Source organism: Oncorhynchus tshawytscha, linkage group LG13, assembly GCF_018296145.1.
Source record: "Oncorhynchus tshawytscha isolate Ot180627B linkage group LG13, Otsh_v2.0, whole genome shotgun sequence".
NCBI classification, from domain to species: Eukaryota; Metazoa; Chordata; class Actinopteri; order Salmoniformes; family Salmonidae; genus Oncorhynchus; species Oncorhynchus tshawytscha.
This window is the reverse complement of record NC_056441.1, coordinates 78,167,171-78,188,420: the sequence shown is the minus strand read 5'-3', so window position 1 is coordinate 78,188,420 and position 21,250 is coordinate 78,167,171. Positions and strand designations below refer to the sequence as shown.

The window sequence follows — 21,250 nt, the reverse complement described above, 5'->3', positions numbered from 1 at the left end:
CTGCCTGTAGTACAGTAACACTAGAACTGCCTGTAGTACAGTAACACTAGAGATGCCTGTAGTAGTAACAGTGCCTGTAGTCCAGTAACACTAGAGATGCCTGTAGTCCAGTAACACTAGAGATGCCTGTAGTCCAGTAACACTAGAGATGCCTGTAGTAGTAGTACAGTAACAATAGAGATGCCTGTAGTACAGTAACACTAGAGATGCCTGTAGTACAGTAACACTAGAGATGCCTGTAGTACAGTAACACTAGAGATGCCTGTAGTACAGTAACAATAGAGATGCCTGTAGTACAGTAACACTAGAGACTGCCTGTAGTCCAGTAACACTAGAGATGCCTGTAGTACAGTAACACTAGAGATGCCTGTAGTACAGTAACAATAGAGATGCCTGTAGTACAGTAACACGCCTGTAGTACAGTAACAATAGAGATGCCTGTAGTCCAGTAACACTAGAGATGCCTGTAGTCCAGTAACACTAGAGATGCCTGTAGTCCAGTAACACTAGAGATGCCTGTAGTCAGTAAGTAACACTAGAGATGCCTGTAGTCCAGTAACAATAGAGATGCCTGTAGTCAGTAACACTAGAGATGCCTGTAGTCCAGTAACACTAGAGATGCCTGTAGTCCAGTAACACTAGAGATGCCTGTAGTCCAGTAACACTAGAGATGCCTGTAGTCCAGTAACAATAGAGATGCCTGTAGTCCAGTAACACTAGAGATGCCTGTAGTCCAGTAACACTAGAGATGCCTGTAGTCCAGTAACACTAGAGATGCCTGTAGTCCAGTAACACTAGAGATGCCTGTAGTACAGTAACACTAGAGATGCCTGTAGTACAGTAACACTAGAGATGCCTGTAGTACAGTAACACTAGAGATGCCTGTAGTACAGTATGCAGTAACACTAGAGATGCCTGTAGTCCAGTAACACTAGAGATGCCTGTAGTCCAGTAACACTAGAGATGCCTGTAGTCCAGTAACACTAGAGATGCCTGTAGTACAGTAACACTAGAGATGCCTGTAGTACAGTAACAATAGAGATGCCTGTAGTACAGTAACACTAGAGATGCCTGTAGTCCAGTAACACTAGAGATGCCTGTAGTACAGTAACACTAGAGATGCCTGTAGTACAGTAACAATAGAGATGCCTGTAGTGCCTGTGCCTGTAGTACAGTAACACTAGAGATGCCTGTAGTACAGTAACACGAGATAGTACAGTAACACTAGAGATGCCTGCCTAGAGATGCCTGTAGTACAGTAACACTAGAGATGCCTGTAGTACAGTAACACTAGAGATGCCTGTAGTACAGTAACACTAGAGATGCCTGTAGTACAGTAACACTAGAGATGCCTGTAGTACAGTAACACTAGAGATGCCTGTAGTACAGTAACACTAGAGATGCCTGTAGTACAGTAACACTAGAGATGCCTGTAGTACAGTAACACTAGAGATGCCTGTAGTACAGTAACACTAGAGATGCCTGTAGTACAGTAACACTAGAGATGCCTGTAGTACAGTAACACTAGAGATGCCTGTAGTACAGTAACACTAGAGATGCCTGTAGTACAGTAACACTAGAACTGCCTGTAGTACAGTAACACTAGAGATGCCTGTAGTACAGTATCAATAGAACTGCCTGTAGTCCAGTAACACTAGAGATGCCTGTAGTACAGTAACACTAGAGATGCCTGTAGTACAGTAACAATAGAGATGCCTGTAGTACAGTAACACTAGAGATGCCTGTAGTACAGTAACAATAGAGATGCCTGTAGTACAGTAACAATAGAGATGCCTGTAGTCCAGTAACACTAGAGATTTTGTAGTACAGTAACACTAGAGATGCCTGTAGAACAGTAACACTTGAGATGCCTGTAGTACAGTAACACTAGAGATGCCTGTAGTACAGTAACACTAGAACTGCCTGTAGTACAGTAACACTAGAACTGCCTGTAGTACAGTAACACTAGAGATGCCTGTAGTACAGTAACACTAGAGATGCCTGTAGTACAGTAACACTAGAGATGCCTGTAGTACAGTAACACGTACAGTAACACTAGAGATGCCTGTAGTACAGTAACACTAGAGATGCCTGTAGTACAGTAACACTAGAGATGCCTGTAGTACAGTATCACTAGAGACGACTGTAGAACAGTAACAATAGAGATGCCTGTAGTACAGTAACACTAGAGATGCCTGTAGTACAGTAACACTAGAGACGCTTGTAGTCCAGTAACACTCGAGATGACTGTTGTACAGTAACACTAGAGATGACTGTTGTACAGTAACACTAGAACTGCCTGTAGTACAGTAACACTAGAATTGCCTGTAGTACAGTAACACTAGAGACGCCTGTAGTACAGTAACACTAGAGATGCCTGTTGTACAGTAACACTAGAGATGACTGTTGTACAGTAACACTAGAACTGCCTGTAGTACAGTAACACTAGAACTGCCTGTAGTACAGTAACACTAGAGATAACTGTAGTTCATTAACACTATAGATAACTGTAGTACAGTAACACTATAGATAACTGTAGTTCATTAACACTATAGATAACTGTAGTTCATTAACACTATAGATAACTGTAGTTCATTAACACTATAGATAACTGTAGTACAGTAACACTATAGATAACTGTAGTTCATTAACACTATAGATAACTGTAGTTCATTAACACTACAGATAACTGTAGTACAGTAACACTATAGATAACTGTAGTTCATTAACACTATAGATAACTGTAGTTAATTAACACTATAGATAACTGTAGTACATTAACACTATAGATAACTGTAGTACATTAACACTATAGATAACTGTAGTACATTAACAGTATAGATAACTGTAGTTCATTAACACGATAGATAACTGTAGTTCATTAACACTATAGATAACTGTAATTCATTAGCACTATAGATAACTGTAGTTCATTAACACTATAGATAACTGTAGTTCATTAACACCTAGTGATGCTCTAATGGTACAGTAAGACTATAGATAACTGTAGTACATTAGCACTATAGATAACTGTAGTTCATTAACACTATAGATAACTGTAGTTCATTAACACTATAGATAACTGTAGTTCATTAACACCTAGTGATGCTCTAATGGTACAGTAAGACTATAGATAACTGTAGTACATTAACACTAGATAACTGTAGTACATTAACACTATAGATAACTGTGGTTCATTAACACTATAGATAACTGTAGTTCGGTAACACTATAGATATCTGTAGTTCATTAACACTATGGATAACTGTAGTTTGTTCACACATTTGATGCTCTAATAGTACAGTAAGACTAAAGATGCCTGTAATACAGTAAGACTAAAGATGCCTGTAATACAGTAACACTAGAGATGCCTGTAGTACAGTAACACTAGAGATGCCTGTAGTACAGTAACACTAGAGATGCCTGTCGTGTAATAACACAAAGATGCTCTCGTAGTACATTAACACTAGAGATGCCTGTAGTCCAGTAACACTAGAGATGCCTGTCGTGCAATAACACAAAGATGCTCTCGTAGTACAGTAACACTAGAGATGCCTGTAGTACAGTAACACTAGAGATGCCTGTAGTACAGTAACACTAGAGATGCCTGTAGTACAGTAACACTAGAGATGCCTGTAGTACAGTAACACTAGAGAGGCCTGTAGTCCAGTAACACTAGAGATGCCTGTAGTACAGTAACACTAGAGATGCCTGTAGTACAGTAACACTAGAGATGCCTATAGTACAGTAACACTAGAGATGCCTGTAGTCCAGTAACACTAGAGATGCCTGTCGTGCAATAACACAAAGATGCTCTCGTAGTACAGTAACACTAGAGGTGAATATAGTACAGTAACACTAGAGTTGCTGTAGTAGTACAGTAGTACAGTTTGTGTTTTGATAGCAGGGTTGAAACATAAATCATAACAACCCCTGAACGCCAGACCAATTGGAACTGTCATTCGGTCAATGTTCATTGAAAGCCAAATCAAATCTTGTCGTTGTCCACACTTTGATTCAGCTGTCATTGCCACTATCTAGCATCAGCCCAACCAATTAACCTCATTAATTGGCTGTGAGGTTTGAGGATTGTGGGGTCTGAAATCCTGTTTGTCACGTCTACGTCCCTGGTGGTTTCTGGCTGCCTTTGAGCATTGGGAGGAGCTGCAGAGAGGGTAGAGGATCAGACCTTGTGTGTGTGTGTGTGTGTGTGTGTGTGTGTGTGTGTGTGTGTGTGTGTGTGTGTGTGTGTGTGTGTGTGTGTGTGTGTGTGTGTGTGTGTGTGTGTGTGTGTGTGTGTGTGTGTGTGTGTGCGTGTGTGCGTGTGTGAGAGAGAGAGATACGGGTGAACATTCTCAGAGGAATAGCTCCCTACACACACTCATCTAATTTTCTTTTTAACGCAGACTTAAAGAACTCTACATAAAGAACTCTACATTAAACTATATGCATGTAAATGTCTTCCCATCATTCCCCCTTTAATGGGCCCTTTCATTCTGGCTTTATAGAGCGGATTATCCACTAATTGCTTTGAGTCCTGCTTGTAAAGCCAACCTGCGGTGATGATCTGCTGCGTAACATCTCCTCACTTCAATAACATTCCAACGCCACCTCCTCTCTCTCTAACTCCACCCCCACCACTACCTGCACCACCACCGCCACCTCCTCTCTCTCTACCTCCACCCCCACCACTACCTGCACCACCACGCCACCTCCTCTCTCTCTACCTCCACCCCCACCACTACCTGCACCACCACCGCCACCTCCTCTATCTCTACCTCCACCCCCACCACTACCTGCACCACCACTGCCACCTCTTCTCTCTCTACCTCCACCCCCACCACTACCTGCACCACCACCGCCACCTCCTTTCTCTCTACCTCCACCCCCACCACTACCTGCACCACCACCGCCACCTCCTCTCTCTCTACCTCCACCCCCACCACTACCTGCACCACCACCGCCACCTCCTCTCTCTCTACCTCCACCCCCACCACTACCTGCACCACCACCGCCACCTCCTCTATCTCTACCTCCACCCCCACCACTACCTGCACCACCCCCCGCCATCTCCTCTCTCTCTACCTCCACCCCCACCACTACCTGCACCACCACCGCCACCTCCTCTCTCTACCTCCACCCCCCACCACTACCTGCACCACCACCGCCACCTCCTCTCTCTCTACCTCCACCCCCACCACTACCTGCACCACCACCGCCATCTCCTCTCTCTCTACCTCCACCCCCACCACTACCTGCACTACCACCGCCACCTCCTCTCTCTCTACCTCCACCCCAACCACTACCTGTACCACCACCGCAACCGCCACCTCCTCTACCTTCACTACCTGCACCACCACCGCCACCTCCTCTACCTCTACCTCCGCCCTCACCACTACCTGCACCACCACCACCACCGCCACCTCCTCTACCTCCACCCCCACCACTACCTGCTCCACCACCGCCACCTCCTCTACCTCTACCTCCACCCCCACCACTACCTGCACCACCACCGCCACCTCCTCTACCTCTACCTCCACCCCCACCACTACCTGCACCGCCATCGCAACCTCCTCTATCTCTACCTCCACCCCCACCACTACCTGCACCGCCACCTCCTCTACCTCTACCACCCTCACCACTACCTACACCACCACCGCCACCTCCTCTACTTCTACCTCCAGCTCCACCCCCACCACTACCTCCACCGCAACCGCCACCTCCTCTACTTCTACCTCTACCTTCACCCTCACCACCACCTGCACCACCACCGCCACCTCGTCTACCTCTACCTCCACCCTCACCACTACCTGCACCACCACCGCCAACTCCTCTACCTCTACCTCTACCTCCACCCTCACAACTACCTGCACCACCACCGCCTCTACCTCTACCTCCACCCTCACCACTACCTGCACCACCACCGCATCTCCTCTACATCTACCTCTACCTCCACCTTCACCACTACCTGCACCACCACCGCCACCTCCTCTACCTCTACCTCTACCTCCACCTTCACCACTACCTGCACCACCACCGCCACCTCCTCTACCTCTACCTCTACCTCCACCCCCACCACTACCTGCACCACCGCCAACTCCTCTACCTCTACCTCTACCTCTACCTCTACCTCTACCCTCTACCTCCACCCTCACCACTACTTGCACCGCCACCGCCACCTCCTCTGCCTCTACCTCCACCCCCACCACTACCTGCACCACCGCCAACTCCTCTACCTCTACCTCTACCTCCACCCTCACCACTACCTGCACCACCACCGCATCTCCTCTACCTCTACCTCTACCTCCACCTTGACCACTACCAGCACCACCACCACCACCTCCTCTACCTCTACCTCTACCTCCACCCCCACCACTACCTGCACCACCACCGCCACCTCCTCTACCTCTACCTCCACCGCTCCCACTACCTGTACCGCCACCTCCTCTACCTCTACCTCTACCTCCACCCCCACCACTACCTGCACCACCACCGCCACCTCCTCTGCCTCTACTTCTACCACCCCCACTACTACCTGTACCACCACCACCTCCTCTACCTCTACCTCCACCCCTCCCACTACCTGTACCGCCCCTCCTCTACCTCTACCTCTACCTCCACCCCCACCACTACCTGCACCACCACCGCCACCTCCTCTGCCTCTACTTCTACCACCCCCACTACTACCTGTACCACCACCACCTCCTCTACCTCTACCTCTACTTCTACCTCCACCCCCACCACTACCTGTACCGCCACCTCCTCTACTTCTACCTCCACCCCCACCACTACCTGCACCACCACCGCCACCTCCTCTACCCATACCTCCACCCCCACCACTACCTGCACCACCACCGGCACCTCCTCTACCTCTACCTCTACCTCCACCTTGACCACTACCAGCACCACCACCGCCACCTCCTCTACCTCTACCTCCACCCCCACCATTACCTGCACCACCACCGCCACCTCCTCTACCTCTACCTCCACCCCCACCACTACCTGCACCGCCATCTCCTCTCTCTCTACCTCCACCCCCACCACTACCTGCACTACCACCGCCACCTCCTCTCTCTCTACCTCCACCCCCACCACTACCTGCACCACCACCGCCACCTCCTCTACCTCTACCTCCACCGCTCCCACTACCTGTACCGCCACCTCCTCTACCTCTACCTCTACCTCCACCCCCACCACTACCTGCACCACCACCGCCACCTCCTCTGCCTCTACTTCTACCACCCCCACTACTACCTGTACCACCACCACCTCCTCTACCTCTACCTCCACCCCTCCCACTACCTGTACCGCCCCTCCCTCTACCTCTACCTCTACCTCCACCCCCACCACTACCTGCACCACCACCGCCACCTCCTCTGCCTCTACTTCTACCACCCCCACTACTACCTGTACCACCACCACCTCCTCTACCTCTACCTCTACTTCTACCTCCACCCCCACCACTACCTGTACCGCCACCTCCTCTACTTCTACCTCCACCCCCACCACTACCTGCACCACCACCGCCACCTCCTCTACCCATACCTCCACCCCCACCACTACCTGCACCACCACCGGCACCGCCTCCTCTACCTCTACCTCTACCTCCACCTTGACCACTACCAGCACCACCACCGCCACCTCCTCTACCTCTACCTCCACCCCCACCATTACCTGCACCACCACCGCCACCTCCTCTACCTCTACCTCCACCCCCACCACTACCTGCACCGCCATCTCCTCTCTCTCTACCTCCACCCCCACCACTACCTGCACTACCACCGCCACCTCCTCTCTCTACCTCCACCCCCACCACTACCTGTACCACCACCGCAACCGCCACCTCCTCTACCTTCACTACCTGCACCACCACCGCCACCTCCTCTACCTCTACCTCTACCTCCGCCCTCACCACTACCTGCACCACCACCACCACCACCACCTCCTCTACCTCCACCCCCACCACTACCTGCTCCACCACCGCCACCTCCTCTACCTCTACCTCCACCCCCACCACTACCTGCACCGCCATCGCCACCTCCTCTATCTCTACCTCCACCCCCACCACTACCTGCACCGCCACCTCCTCTACCTCTACCACCCTCACCACTACCTACACCACCACCGCCACCTCCTCTACTTCTACCTCCAGCTCCACCCTCACCACTACCTCCACCGCAACCGCCACCTCCTCTACTTCTATCTCTACCTTCACCCTCACCACTACCTGCACCACCACCGCCACCTCGTCTACCTCTACCTCCACCCTCACCACTACCTGCACCACCACCGCCAACTCCTCTACCTCTACCTCTACCTCCACCCTCACAACTACCTGCACCACCACCGCCTCTACCTCTACCTCCACCCTCACCACTACCTGCACCACCACCGCATCTCCTCTACATCTACCTCTACCTCCACCTTCACCACTACCTGCACCACCACCGCCACCTCCTCTACCTCTACCTCTACCTCCACCTTCACCACTACCTGCACCACCACCGCCACCTCCTCTACCTCTACCTCTACCTCCACCCCCACCACTACCTGCACCACCGCCAACTCCTCTACCTCTACCTCTACCTCTACCTCTACCTCTACCTCTACCTCCACCCTCACCACTACTTGCACCGCCACCGCCACCTCCTCTACCTATACCTCCACCCCCACCACTACCTGCACCACCGCCAACTCCTCTACCTCTACCTCTACCTCCACCCTCACCACTACCTGCACCACCACCGCATCTCCTCTACCTCTACCTCTACCTCCACCTTGACCACTACCAGCACCACCACCACCACCTCCTCTACCTCTACCTCCACCCCCACCACTACCTGCACCACCACCGCCACCTCCTCTACCTCTACCTCCACCGCTCCCACTACCTGTACCACCACCACCTCCTCTACCTCTACCTCCACCCCTCCCACTACCTGTACCGCCACCTCCTCTACCTCTACCTCTACCTCCACCCCCACCACTACCTGCACCACCACCGCCACCTCCTCTGCCTCTACTTCTACCACCCCCACTACTACCTGTACCACCACCACCTCCTCTACCTCTACCTCTACTTCTACCTCCACCCCCACCACTACCTGTACCGCCACCTCCTCTACTTCTACCTCCACCCCCACCACTACCTGCACCACCACCGCCACCTCCTCTACCCATACCTCCACCCCCACCACTACCTGCACCACCACCGGCACCTCCTCTACCTCTACCTCTACCTCCACCTTGACCACTACCAGCACCACCACCGCCACCTCCTCTACCTCTACCTCCACCCCCACCACTACCTGCACCACCACCGGCACCTCCTCTACCTCTACCTCTACCTCCACCTTGACCACTACCAGCACCACCACCGCCACCTCCTCTACCTCTACCTCCACCCCCACCATTACCTGCACCACCACCGCCACCTCCTCTACCTCTACCTCCACCCCCACCACTACCTGCACCGCCACCTCCTCTACCTCTACCTCCACCCCCACCACTACCTGCACCGCCATCGCAACCTCCTCTATCTCTACCTCCACCCCCACCACTACCTGCACCGCCACCTCCTCTACCTCTACCACCCTCCCCACTACCTACCCCACCACCGCCACCTCCTCTACTTCTACCTCCAGCTCCACCCTCACCACTACCTCCACCGCAACCGCCACCTCCTCTACTTCTATCTCTACCTTCACCCTCACCACTACCTGCACCACCACCGCCACCTCGTCTACCTCTACCTCCACCCTCACCACTACCTGCACCACCACCGCCAACTCCTCTACCTCTACCTCTACCTCCACCCTCACAACTACCTGCACCACCACCGCCTCTACCTCTACCTCCACCCTCACCACTACCTGCACCACCACCGCATCTCCTCTACATCTACCTCTACCTCCACCTTCACCACTACCTGCACCACCACCGCCACCTCCTCTACCTCTACCTCTACCTCCACCTTCACCACTACCTGCACCACCACCGCCACCTCCTCTACCTCTACCTCTACCTCCACCTCACCACTACTTGCACCACCACCGCCACCGCCTCTACCTCTACCTCTACCTCCACCCTCACCACTACCTGCACCACCACCGCATCTCCTCTACATCTACCTCTACCTCCACCTTCACCACTACCTGCACCACCACCGCCACCTCCTCTACCTCTACCTCTACCTCCACCTTCACCACTACCTGCACCACCACCGCCACCTCCTCTACCTCTACCTCTACCTCCACCCCCACCACTACCTGCACCACCGCCAACTCCTCTACCTCTACCTCTACCTCCACCCTCACCACTACTTGCACCGCCACCGCCACCTCCTCTACCTCTACCTCCACCCCCACCACTACCTGCACCACCGCCAACTCCTCTACCTCTACCTCTACCTCCACCCTCACCACTACCTGCACCACCACCGCATCTCCTCTACCTCTACCTCTACCTCCACCTTGACCACTACCAGCACCACCACCGCCACCTCCTCTACCTCTACCTCCACCCCCACCACTACCTGCACCACCACCGCCACCTCCTCTACCTCTACCTCCACCGCTCCCACTACCTGTACCGCCACCTCCTCTACCTCTACCTCTACCTCCACCCCCACCACTACCTGCACCACCACCGCCACCTCTACCTCTACCTCTACCTCCACTCCCACCACTACCTGCACAGCCACTGCCACTGCCAGCTCTACCTCTACCTGCACTGTCACTCCCACCGCCACCTCCGCCCCTGCCCCAACCTCCATCTCCACCGTCACCTCTACCCTCCCACCCCCACGGCCACCCCCACTGTCATTTGCACCACCACCTCCGCCGCCACCTCTGCCCCATCGTCAACTCCACCCCCACCATCACCCCCCCACCACCTCCGCCCTCACCTCCACCGCCACCTCTGCCCAATCCCCACACCTACCTCCGCCCCCACCGACACCCCCACTGACACCCCCACCTCTGCCCCCACCTCCGCCCCCGCCCCCTGCCCCCACGTCTGCCCCCATCGACACCCCACACCTACCTCCACCCCCACCGCCACCACTGTAATTTTTGGTTTATCATTGAAACTCTACTCCACTTCCACCTTCACCTCCACCTCCACCTCCACCTCCTTCTCCACCTTTACACCCAGAGATGTGGCCAACAGGGATGAGAACTGAGCTGTGGGCCAGTCAGTCTCCATTGTGTTAGGTAATGCAGTTCAATCAGATGTGATGGACAGATCACAAAAAGTATTTCTCTCTACTTCACACTCTCTTCAACTGTCTGGCTGACATTATTGTATTTTTTTTCAGTGCTTGAACGATGTGAATTTATCATTTGTCTTGTGTGTGTGTGTGTTTGTGTGAGGTGATTGCGCTGCTTGAATTGAGATGTACATTAGAGAAACAATTACTGTTAGGGGACTTAGGCCCCGGGGGGTGCTGACACTGACACTAGATGGATAGTACGCTGGGGGGAGACAACTAGCTGTTTGTGTGTGTGTGTGTGTGTGTGTGTGTGTGTGTGTGTGTGTGTGTGTGTGTGTGTGTGTGTGTGTGTGTGTGTGTGTGTGTGTGTGTGTGTGTGTGTGTGTGTGTGCTGTGAGAGATGCTGTAGCAGCGGTAGGTCAGTTGGATGGGAGCTGGATGCTGTTGTGGTGGTAGTAATGTATTCATAGTGCTCTTCCACCAGAGGTCCGACACATTGAGTGTGAGTGTATAGCTGTTGGCTTTTAATCTGCTGCACTAACTAAGGTCGGTGATACAGCTCTGGTGAGTGATAGAGGAATAAATGTGTGCAGAATGCAGATACAAATGTCTGTGCAGAGTGCTGAAAGGGGAGCTCTGATGAAAGTAACAATGGCTTGTGGCTAGCTGTTAAACTCTGGGACTGTGTCTAAAGTATATAGATGGAACAGAAACCTGAATAGCATGTCCCTCTGACATCATATCTAGCTGTCTGGATGCCAAGGATGCAGGGTTCTTCTGCTCATTATTTCTCCAGTTGTACTCTGGTCTGCAGCTCTCTGGACGATACTGTAGTCTGCTATTGAATTGTATTGATTCCAAGGAACCATTTTTTAAGTCTTTGGTTTAATGCTTCTGATCACTTGGGACTATTCTGCTAAAAATATGACTGGTCATTTATCATTGTCCAGAGAACGATCACACCATGAGACACTATTTGACTTTCCAGTTGCATTGTTCTCTAGATGTTGTCCTCTCACTTTCAATTACTTATTTTTTTATACCAAAGAATGAAATGCTTGGTAACTGGTGAATATAGTTGTGTTCAATTTCCATGTTCTGAAACAAGGCAGTGAGTGTTATATGTCTCTACTCTGTAGTCTATACAGTGACTTGAGAAAGTATTCACCCTCCTTGGCATTTTTTCTATTTTGGTGCCTTACAACCTGGAATTAAATGGTATTTTTGGGGGGTTTGTATCATTTGATTTACACAACATGCCTACCACTTTGAAGATACAAAATATTTTTTTATTGTGAAACAAACAAGAAATAACACAAAAAAAAGCATAAAACTTGAGAATGCATAACTATTCCCCCTCCCAAAGTCAATACTCTGTAGAGCCACCTTTTGCAGCAATTACAACTGCAAGTCTCTTGGGGTATGTTTCTATAAGCTTGCCACATCTAGCCACTGGGATTTTTACCCATTCTTCAAGGCAAACTGCTCCAGCTCCTTTAAATTGGATGGGTTCCGCTGGTGTATAACAATCTTTAAGTCATACCACAGATTCTCAATTGGATTGAGGTCTGGGCTTTGACTAGGCCATTCCGAGACATTTAAATGTTTCCCCTTAAACCACTTGAGTGTTGCTTTAGCAGTATACTTAGGTCATTGTCTTGCTGGAAGGTGAACCTTCGTCCCAGTCTCAAATTTCTGGAAGACTGAAACAGGTTTCCCTCAAGAATTTCCCTGTATTTGGCGCCACCCATCATTCCTTCAATTCTGACCAGTTTACCAGTCCCTGCCGATGAAAAACATCCCCACAGCATGATGCTGCCACCACCATGCTTCACTGTCGGAATGGTGTCTGGGGGTGATGAGCGGTGTTGGGTTTGAGCCAGACAAAGCGTTTTCCTTCATGGCCAAATAGATCAATTTTAGTCTCATCTGACCAGAGTAGCTTCTTCCATATGTTTGGGGAGTCTCCCATGTGCCTTTTGGCAACACCAAATGTTTTTGCTTATTTTGTTCTTTAAGGAATAGCTTTTTTTCTGGCAACTCTTCCGTAAAGCCCAACTCTGTGGAGTATACGGCTTAAAGTGGTCCTATGGACAGATATTCCAATCTCCGCTGTGGAGCTTTGCAACTCCTTCAGGGTTATCTTTGTTGCCTCTCTGATTAATGCCCTCCTTGCCTGGTCCATGAGTTTTGGTGGGTGGCCCTCTCTTGTCAGCTTTGATGTGGTGCCATATTCTTTTTCCATTTTTTTAATAATAGATTTAATGGTGCTCCGTGGGATGTTTAAAGATTCTGATATATCTTTCCAACCCAACCCTGATCTGTACTTCTCCACAACTTTGTCCCTGACCTGTTTGGAGAGTTCCTTGGACTTCATGGTGCCTTTTGCTTGGAGATGCCCCTTGGTTAGTGGTGTGCAGACTCTGGGGCAGACTCTGGGAGTATATATATATATATATATATTTTTTTTTTCACCTTTATTCAAAGCAGGCTAGTTGAGAAAAAGTTCTCATTTGCAACTGCAACCTGGCCAAGATAAAGCAAACCAGTTCGACACGTACAACAACACAGAGTTACACATGGAAAAAACAAACATACAGTCAATAATACAGTAGAAAATATACATATATACAGCATGAGCAAATGAGGTGATATAAGGGAGGTAAGGAAACAAATAGGCCATGGTGGCGAAGTAATTAGAATATACCAATTAAACAATGGAATGGTAGGATGTGCAGAAGATGAATGTGCAAGTAGAGATACTGGGGTCCAACGGAGCAAGATTAATAAATAAATACAGTATGGGGATGAGGTAAATTGGATGGGCTACTTACAGATGGGCTATGTACAGGTGCAGTAATCTGTGAGCTGCTCTGACAGCTGGTGCTTAAAGCTAGAGAGGGAGGTAAGAGTCTCCAGCTTTATTGATTTTGGCAGTTCGTTCCAGTCATTGGATGCAGAGAACTGGAAGGAGAGGCGGCCAAAGGAAGAATTGGCTTTGGGGTGACCAGTGAGATATACCTGCTAGAGCGCGTGCTATGGGTGGGTGCTGCTATGGTGACCAGTGAGCTGAGATAAGGCGGGGCATTACCTAGCAGAGACTTGTAGATGACCTGGAGCCAGTGGGTTTGGTGACGAGTATGAAGCGAGGGCCAGCCAACAAGCTCGTACAGGTCGCTGTGGTGGGTAGTATATGGAGCTTTGGTGATAAAACGGATGGCACTGTGATAGACTACAGCCAATTTGTTGAGTAGAGTGTTGGAGGCTATTTTGTGAATGTCATCACCGAAGTTGAGAATTGGTAGGATGGTCAGTTTTACGAGGGTATGTTTGGCAGCATGAGTGAAAGATGCTTTGTTGCAAAATAGGAAGCCGATTCTAGATTTAATTTTGGATTGGAGATGTTTAATGTGGGTCTGGAAGGAGAGTTTACAATCTAGCCAGACATCTAGGTGTTTGTAATTGTCCACATATTCTAAGTCAGAACCGTCCAGGGTAGTGATGGTGGACGGGCGGCAGGTGCGGGCAGCGATCAGTTGAAGAGCATGCTTTTAGTTTTACTTGCATTTACAGTTTTTTCCAACTGCTTACACAAGTTTTCAAAACTATCTCCTTTTTTTCAAAACGCTACACACAATTCCCAAAACTGCACCCACAAAATGCAAAATGCCTCACATCTCATTCAAAATGTAACACTGCATTCAAAATGCCATAAACAATGTCAGAATGAAGCATTTACATCAAATGGTAAACACTGCTTTCATAATAGTACATTTTTGGATATACCATGTAAACACTGTTGTTCTAAATCTAATGCTCTTTGGTCTTTCATAGGCTTATATCTACATTTCAATACAATGTTCTACAGTGAAAGTCATCTGCTGAGAGGGGTAACAAGTACACTGTAAACACCAATGCAATGTAGAAACAGAAAATATTTATTAGGCCAAACATTACTGTTGTATACAGTAGCATACAACAAAACCATAAACATATGTAAACCAAAAGTATATTCTTTAGAATACAGTAAAGAACACAATTGTGTGTGTGGGGTCCCGGGGGGGCAGTCCAGGAATTGATAGGGGGGGGGGGGCAGTCACCAGTGCTAAGCTACCCTTCATCTCTTCTCCGGCATGGGTCTGGCCACAACACTTCGTCCACATCACAAGATAAGTTTTCTCTTGCCATACATCGAGGGAAGTATCTCCTAGCATGGTGTATCCAACCTTGGACAGAGGCAACCTCTATGTCCCCACATGGAGGGAAGTATCTCCTAGCATGGCGTATCCAACCTTGGACAGAGGCAACCTCTATGTCCCCACATGGAGGGAAGTATCTCCTAGCATGGCGTATCCAACCTTGGACAGAGGCAACCTCTATGTCCCCACATGGAGGGAAGTATCTCCTAGCATGGCGTATCCAACCTTGGACAGAGGCAACCTCTATGTCCTCACATGGAGGGAAGTATCTCCTAGCATGGCGTATCCAACCTTGGACAGAGGCAACCTCTATGTCCCCACATGCGTCCTCCATTGCCTGGAGAAGCGGCATGCGGGCATAGGGTTGGCGATCATACACTTTCCAGCGCCAGGCTGAGAAGAATTCCTCTATGGGATTTAGAAAAGGTGAATATGGGGGTAGGTACAAAACTACAAATTGTGGATGGGTGGCAAACCAGTTTTGGACCAGAACAGCCCGGTGTAAACTAACATTGTCCCATAAAACCACAAATATATCAAGCTCCTGATCTGGATCAGGGACAAGCATTGTGTAAATTGCATCCAGAAAAGTGAGCATATGGCCGGTGTTGTACGGACCCAGTGTGGCATTGTGATGGAGGACCCCGTTTTGAGTGATGGCAGCACACATAGTTATATTACCCCCACGCTGTCCAGGGACATTGGTAATTGCCCTCTGTCCTATTACACTTCTTCCGCGGTGCCTGGTTTTGGTGAGGTTGAAGTCAACCTCATCCACATAAATAAATTAATGGCGAATTACATGGGTATCCAGCTCCAATACTCTCTGTAACAGACAAAAGGATATACAGATGAGTAAATATGGTATGTCTGAAGTACTGGAAGTAGTGTTGCATACATACGTCTACAAAGTCATGTCACATATTCTTGACTCTGTCAGAGTTTCTCTCAAATGGCACCTTGTAAAGTTGTTTCATCGTCACTAGGTGCCGTTGGAGGATGCGTTGTATGGTCGACAGTAAAGTTGTTTCATCGTCACTCGGTGCCGTTGGAGGATGTGTTGTATGGTCGACAGTAAAGTTGTTTCATCGTCACTCGGTGCCGTTGGAGGATGTGTTGTATGGTCGACAGTAAAGTTGTTTCATCGTCACTAGGTGCCGTTGGAGGATGCGTTGTATGGTCGACAGTCTTGCAGCATTGATGTTGTTAAATATGGTGTCATTATTCAAGATATGCTCTCTTATCTCTCGAATCCTAATTGCATTGTTGGCCAAAACCACATTTATAATTGCAGTCTCTTGTACATCTGTAAACAAGTGTCCTCATCCTCCATGATGTCTTTGCCTTTCCAATCTGTACAGAATTCAAACACAGTACGTGTTCAGCATAGGAACTGTAAACAATGTACAAAAAAATGTAGTACAACATGATAACCAACCTCATTCATTCAATGCAGTGCAGTAAATGGATGGCTTAGAGTTACAAATGTTTATGCAATACTATGCAGTGATACGTATTTTACAGTACATTACTGTAATGCTAAAATAGTCATTAGATAGTTGCATACCTGTTCTCATTTCTGAAGGTTCGAATTATGGACGCCACTTTAAATCGACTCAAGTTGGGCTGGACTTTCAGTCCAGCCTCTCTCATGGTCAAACTGTGGTTGATCACATGATCAACAAGTGTTGCCCTAATCTCATTAGAGATGGCTCTCCTTCCTTCTCTTCTTTGCCCTCGTCCTCTTCTTCCTCTTCCTCTCCCTCCTACTTCTCTTGCTCTCTGTCCATTGTTGGCATCCATTGTTCAAAACAGGTAATCTGACCTTTGACCTATTTATAGTTCTATACTACAGTAAAGCAGTGATTGGTTAGTGATCAGTTAAGCTATTAGTGTTTGCACAGGTGAGGAGTGTGTGTGTGACCTGGTGAATAAGTGTAGCATTTTGATTGGTTGTGTTTGGAGAAGGAAAGCAAGTCACTTCCTGTTAGATTTTTGTGTTTTAGGTAGAGAATTGTGTGTAGTGTTTTGAAAAAAGTGTTTTATGCAATTGACAACTGAGTCAACGGCTGAGATATAGCTTATGGTTTTGGATATTTGGTGTGTAGTTTTGCACTTTGAGTGAGAGGTTTCAAAAAATCATGTGTCATGAAAAGATTTTGTGTGTAAGCAGTTGGAAAAAACTGCAAGAGAATTTGGCAAGAGCAACAACATGGTTGTGTATGGAAAAGAGAGTCATCCTCAGAATTGAACCCTGTGGCACCCCCATAGAGACTGCCAGATGTTCGGACAACAGGTACACCGATTTGACACACTAAACTCTATATGAGAACTAGTTGGTGAACCACGCGAGGCAATCATTTGAGAAACCAAGGCAGTTGAGTCTGCCAATAAGAATGTGGTGATTGACAGAGTCGAAAGCCTTAGCCAGGTCGATGAATACGGCTGCACAGTAATGTCTCTTATCGATAGCGGTTATGATATCGTTTAGGACCTTGAGCGTGGCTGAGGTACACCCATGACCAGCTCTGAAACCAGATTTCATAGCGGAGAAGGTATGGTGGGATTTGAAATGATCGGTAATCTGTTTGTTAACTTGGCTTTCGAAATGTAGGGTAGAATAGATATAGGTCTGTAGCAGTTTGGGTCTAGAGTGTCTCCCCCTTTGAAGAGGGGGATGACTACGGCAGCATTCCAATCTGTGTGAATCTCAGACTATAAGAAAGAGAGGTAGAACATGCTATCTGGATTTGGGTGAAGGAGAAGTGGGGGAGGCTTGGGCGAGTTGCTGTGGGGGGTGGAGGGCTGTTGATTGGGGTAGGGGTAGCCAGGTAGAAAGCATGGCCAGTCGTAGAAAAATGCTTATTGAAATTCTCAATTATAGTGGATTAAATTCTCAGGCCGACTCTCTTCTCTGTATGCATCAATGATGTCGCTCTTGCTGCCGGTGATTCTCTGATCCACCTCTACGCAGACAACACCATTCTGTATACTTCTGGCCCACTGTACTAACTAACCTCCAGACGAGCTTCAATGCTATTCAACTCTCCTTCCATGGCCTCCATCTGCTCTTAAATGCAAGTAAAACTAAATGCATGCTCTTCAACTGAACGCTGCCCACACCTGCCTGCCCGTCCAGCATCACTACTCTGGACGGTTCTGACTTAGAATATGTGGACAACTACAAATACCTAGATGTCTGGTTAGACTGTAAACTCTCCTTCCAGACCCACATTAAACATCTCCAATCCAAAATTTAATCTAGAATCGGATTCTTATTTTGCAACAAAGCATCTTTCACTCATGATGCCAAACATACCCTCGTAAAACTGACTATCTTACCAATCCTCGACTTCGGCGATGTCATTTACAAAATAGCCTCCAACACTACTCAACAAATCGGATGCAGTCTATCACAGCGCCATCCGTTTTGTCACCAAAGCCCCATATACTACCCACCACTGCGACTCGTATGCTTTCGTAGGCTGGCCCTGGTTTCATACTCGTCGTCAATCCCACTGGCTCCAGGTGATCTACAAGTCTTTGCTAGGTAGAGCCCCGCCCTATCTCAGTTCACTGGTCACCATAGCAGCACCCACACACTCCAGCATGTATATTTCACTGGTCACCCCGAAAGCCAATTCCTACTTTGGCCGCGTTTCCTTCCAGTTCTCTGCTGCCAATGACTGGAATGAACTGCAAAAATCACTGAAGCTGGAGACTCTGATCTCCCTCACTAACTTCAAGCACCAGCTGTCAGAGCAGCTCACAGATCATTGCACCTGAACATGGCCCATCTGTAAACAGCCCATCCAACTACCTCATCCCCATACTGTATTTATTTATTTTGCTCCTTTGCACCCCAGTATCTCTACTTGCACATTCATCTCCTGCACATCTATCACTCCAGTGTTTAATTGCTATATCGTAATTACCTCACAGCTATGGCCTATTTAATTACCTTACCTCCCTTATCTTACCTCATTTGCACACACTGTATATATACTTTTTTGTTCTACTGTATTTTATGTATGTGTTGAACTGCTTTGCTTTATCTTGGCCAGGTCACAGTTGTAAATGAGAACATGTTATCAACTAGCCTACCTGGTTAAAAAAAGGTGAAATAAAAAAAATATAAATATATTTTAAAACTGGTTGAGAGAATGGCAAGAGTGTGCAAAGCTGTCATCAAGCCAAAGGGTGAATACTTTGAAGAATCTCAAATATAAAATATATTTTGATTTGTCTAACACTTTTTTGTTTACTACACAAATATGTGTTATTTCATTGTTGTGATGTCTTCACTAGTATTCTCCAATGTAGAAAATAGTAAAAATAAAGAAGTGAAGAGGCAACTCTGGGATGCCGGCCTTCCAAGCAGAGTTGCAAAAAAAAGCCATATCACAGACTGGACAAAAAAAGAAAAGATTAAGATGGGCAAAAGAACACAGACACTGGACAGAGATTTGGCTTTTTCTTTACAACTCTGCCTAGAAGGCCAGCATCCCGGGGTCGCCTCTTCACTGTTGACATTGAGACTGGTGTTTTGCGGGTACTATTTAATGAAGCTGCCAGTTGAGGACTTGTGAGGCATCTGTTTCTCAAACTAGACACTCTAATGACCTTTTCCTCTTGCTCAGTTGTGCACCGGGGCCTCCCACTCCTCTTTCTATTCTGGTTAGAGCCAGTTTGCACTGTTCTGTGAAGGGAGTAGTACACAGCGTTGTACGAGATCTTCAGTTTCTTGGCAATTTCTCACATGGTATAGCCTACATTTCTCAGAACAAGAATAGACTGACGAGTTTCAGAAGAAAGTCTTTGTTTCTGGTAATTTTGAGCCTGCAATCGAACCCACAAATGCTGATGCTCCAGGTACACAACTAGTCTGAAGAAGGACAGCTGTGACATACCCCAAGCGACTTACAGCTGTAATCGCAGCAAAAGGTGGCGCTACAAAGTATTAACTTAAGGGGGCTGAATAATTTTGCACGCCCAATTTTTCAGTTTTTGATTTGTTAAAAAAGTTTGAAATATCCAATAAATGTCGTTCCACTTCATGATTGTGTCCCACTTGTTGTTGATTCTTCACAAAAAAATACAGTTTTATATCTTTATGTTTGAAGCCTGAAATGTGGCAAAAGGTCGTAAAGTTCAAGGGGGCCGAATACTTTCGCAAGGCACTGTATATATATATATATATATAAATATACTGTATATATATTTAACCCCAGCGGATCCACCCAGAAAGGAAAGTACCAGTGCTTAAATCTTAATGCCCAGAGACCTGGCGTGAGAGAACAGAGAGCTTCTTGTGAAGGCTGGTGAGTGTTGGTTGTGACAACTTTTATACCTGGTGGATAACAGCAGACTGACTGGAGGGTTTATTTTATTGCTGTGTGGAAGCTGTTAAAGAAAGAGACATGTCAGTTAGCAGAGTTCACAGCAGCCATTACACACCATGCCTCGGCTTACCAGACAGCTATTTGTCTGCCTCGCCCTCTGACACTGCCTTCTGACCGTTATAGCAGAGAATGACAGTGTTGTGTTTACTCTCCTCTCTTCTCCTTTACTCTCCTTTCTTCTCCTTTACTCTCCTTTCTTTTACTCTCCTCTTTTCTCCGTTACTCTCCTCTTTTCTACTTTGCTCTCCTCTTATTCTCTCCACTACTCTCCTTTACTCTCCTCTCTTCTCCTTTACTCTCCTCTCTTCTCCTCTCTTCTCATTTACTCTCCTCTCTTCTCCTTTACTCTCGTCTTTATTCCTTTACTCTCCTCTCTTCTCCCTTACTCTCCTCTCTTCTCTTCTCCTTTACTCTCCTCTTCTCCTTTACTCTCCTCT

At 48.1% G+C, this 21,250-nt stretch overlaps 2 pseudogenes; both read left to right on the top strand.

Moving 5' to 3' along the window:
* Positions 1-4,631: 4,631 nt before the first annotated feature.
* LOC121839005 lies at positions 4,632-6,220 on the top strand (annotated as a pseudogene).
* A 2,407-nt stretch (positions 6,221-8,627) lies between these two features.
* LOC121838968 lies at positions 8,628-11,182 on the top strand (annotated as a pseudogene).
* Positions 11,183-21,250: the final 10,068 nt, after the last annotated feature.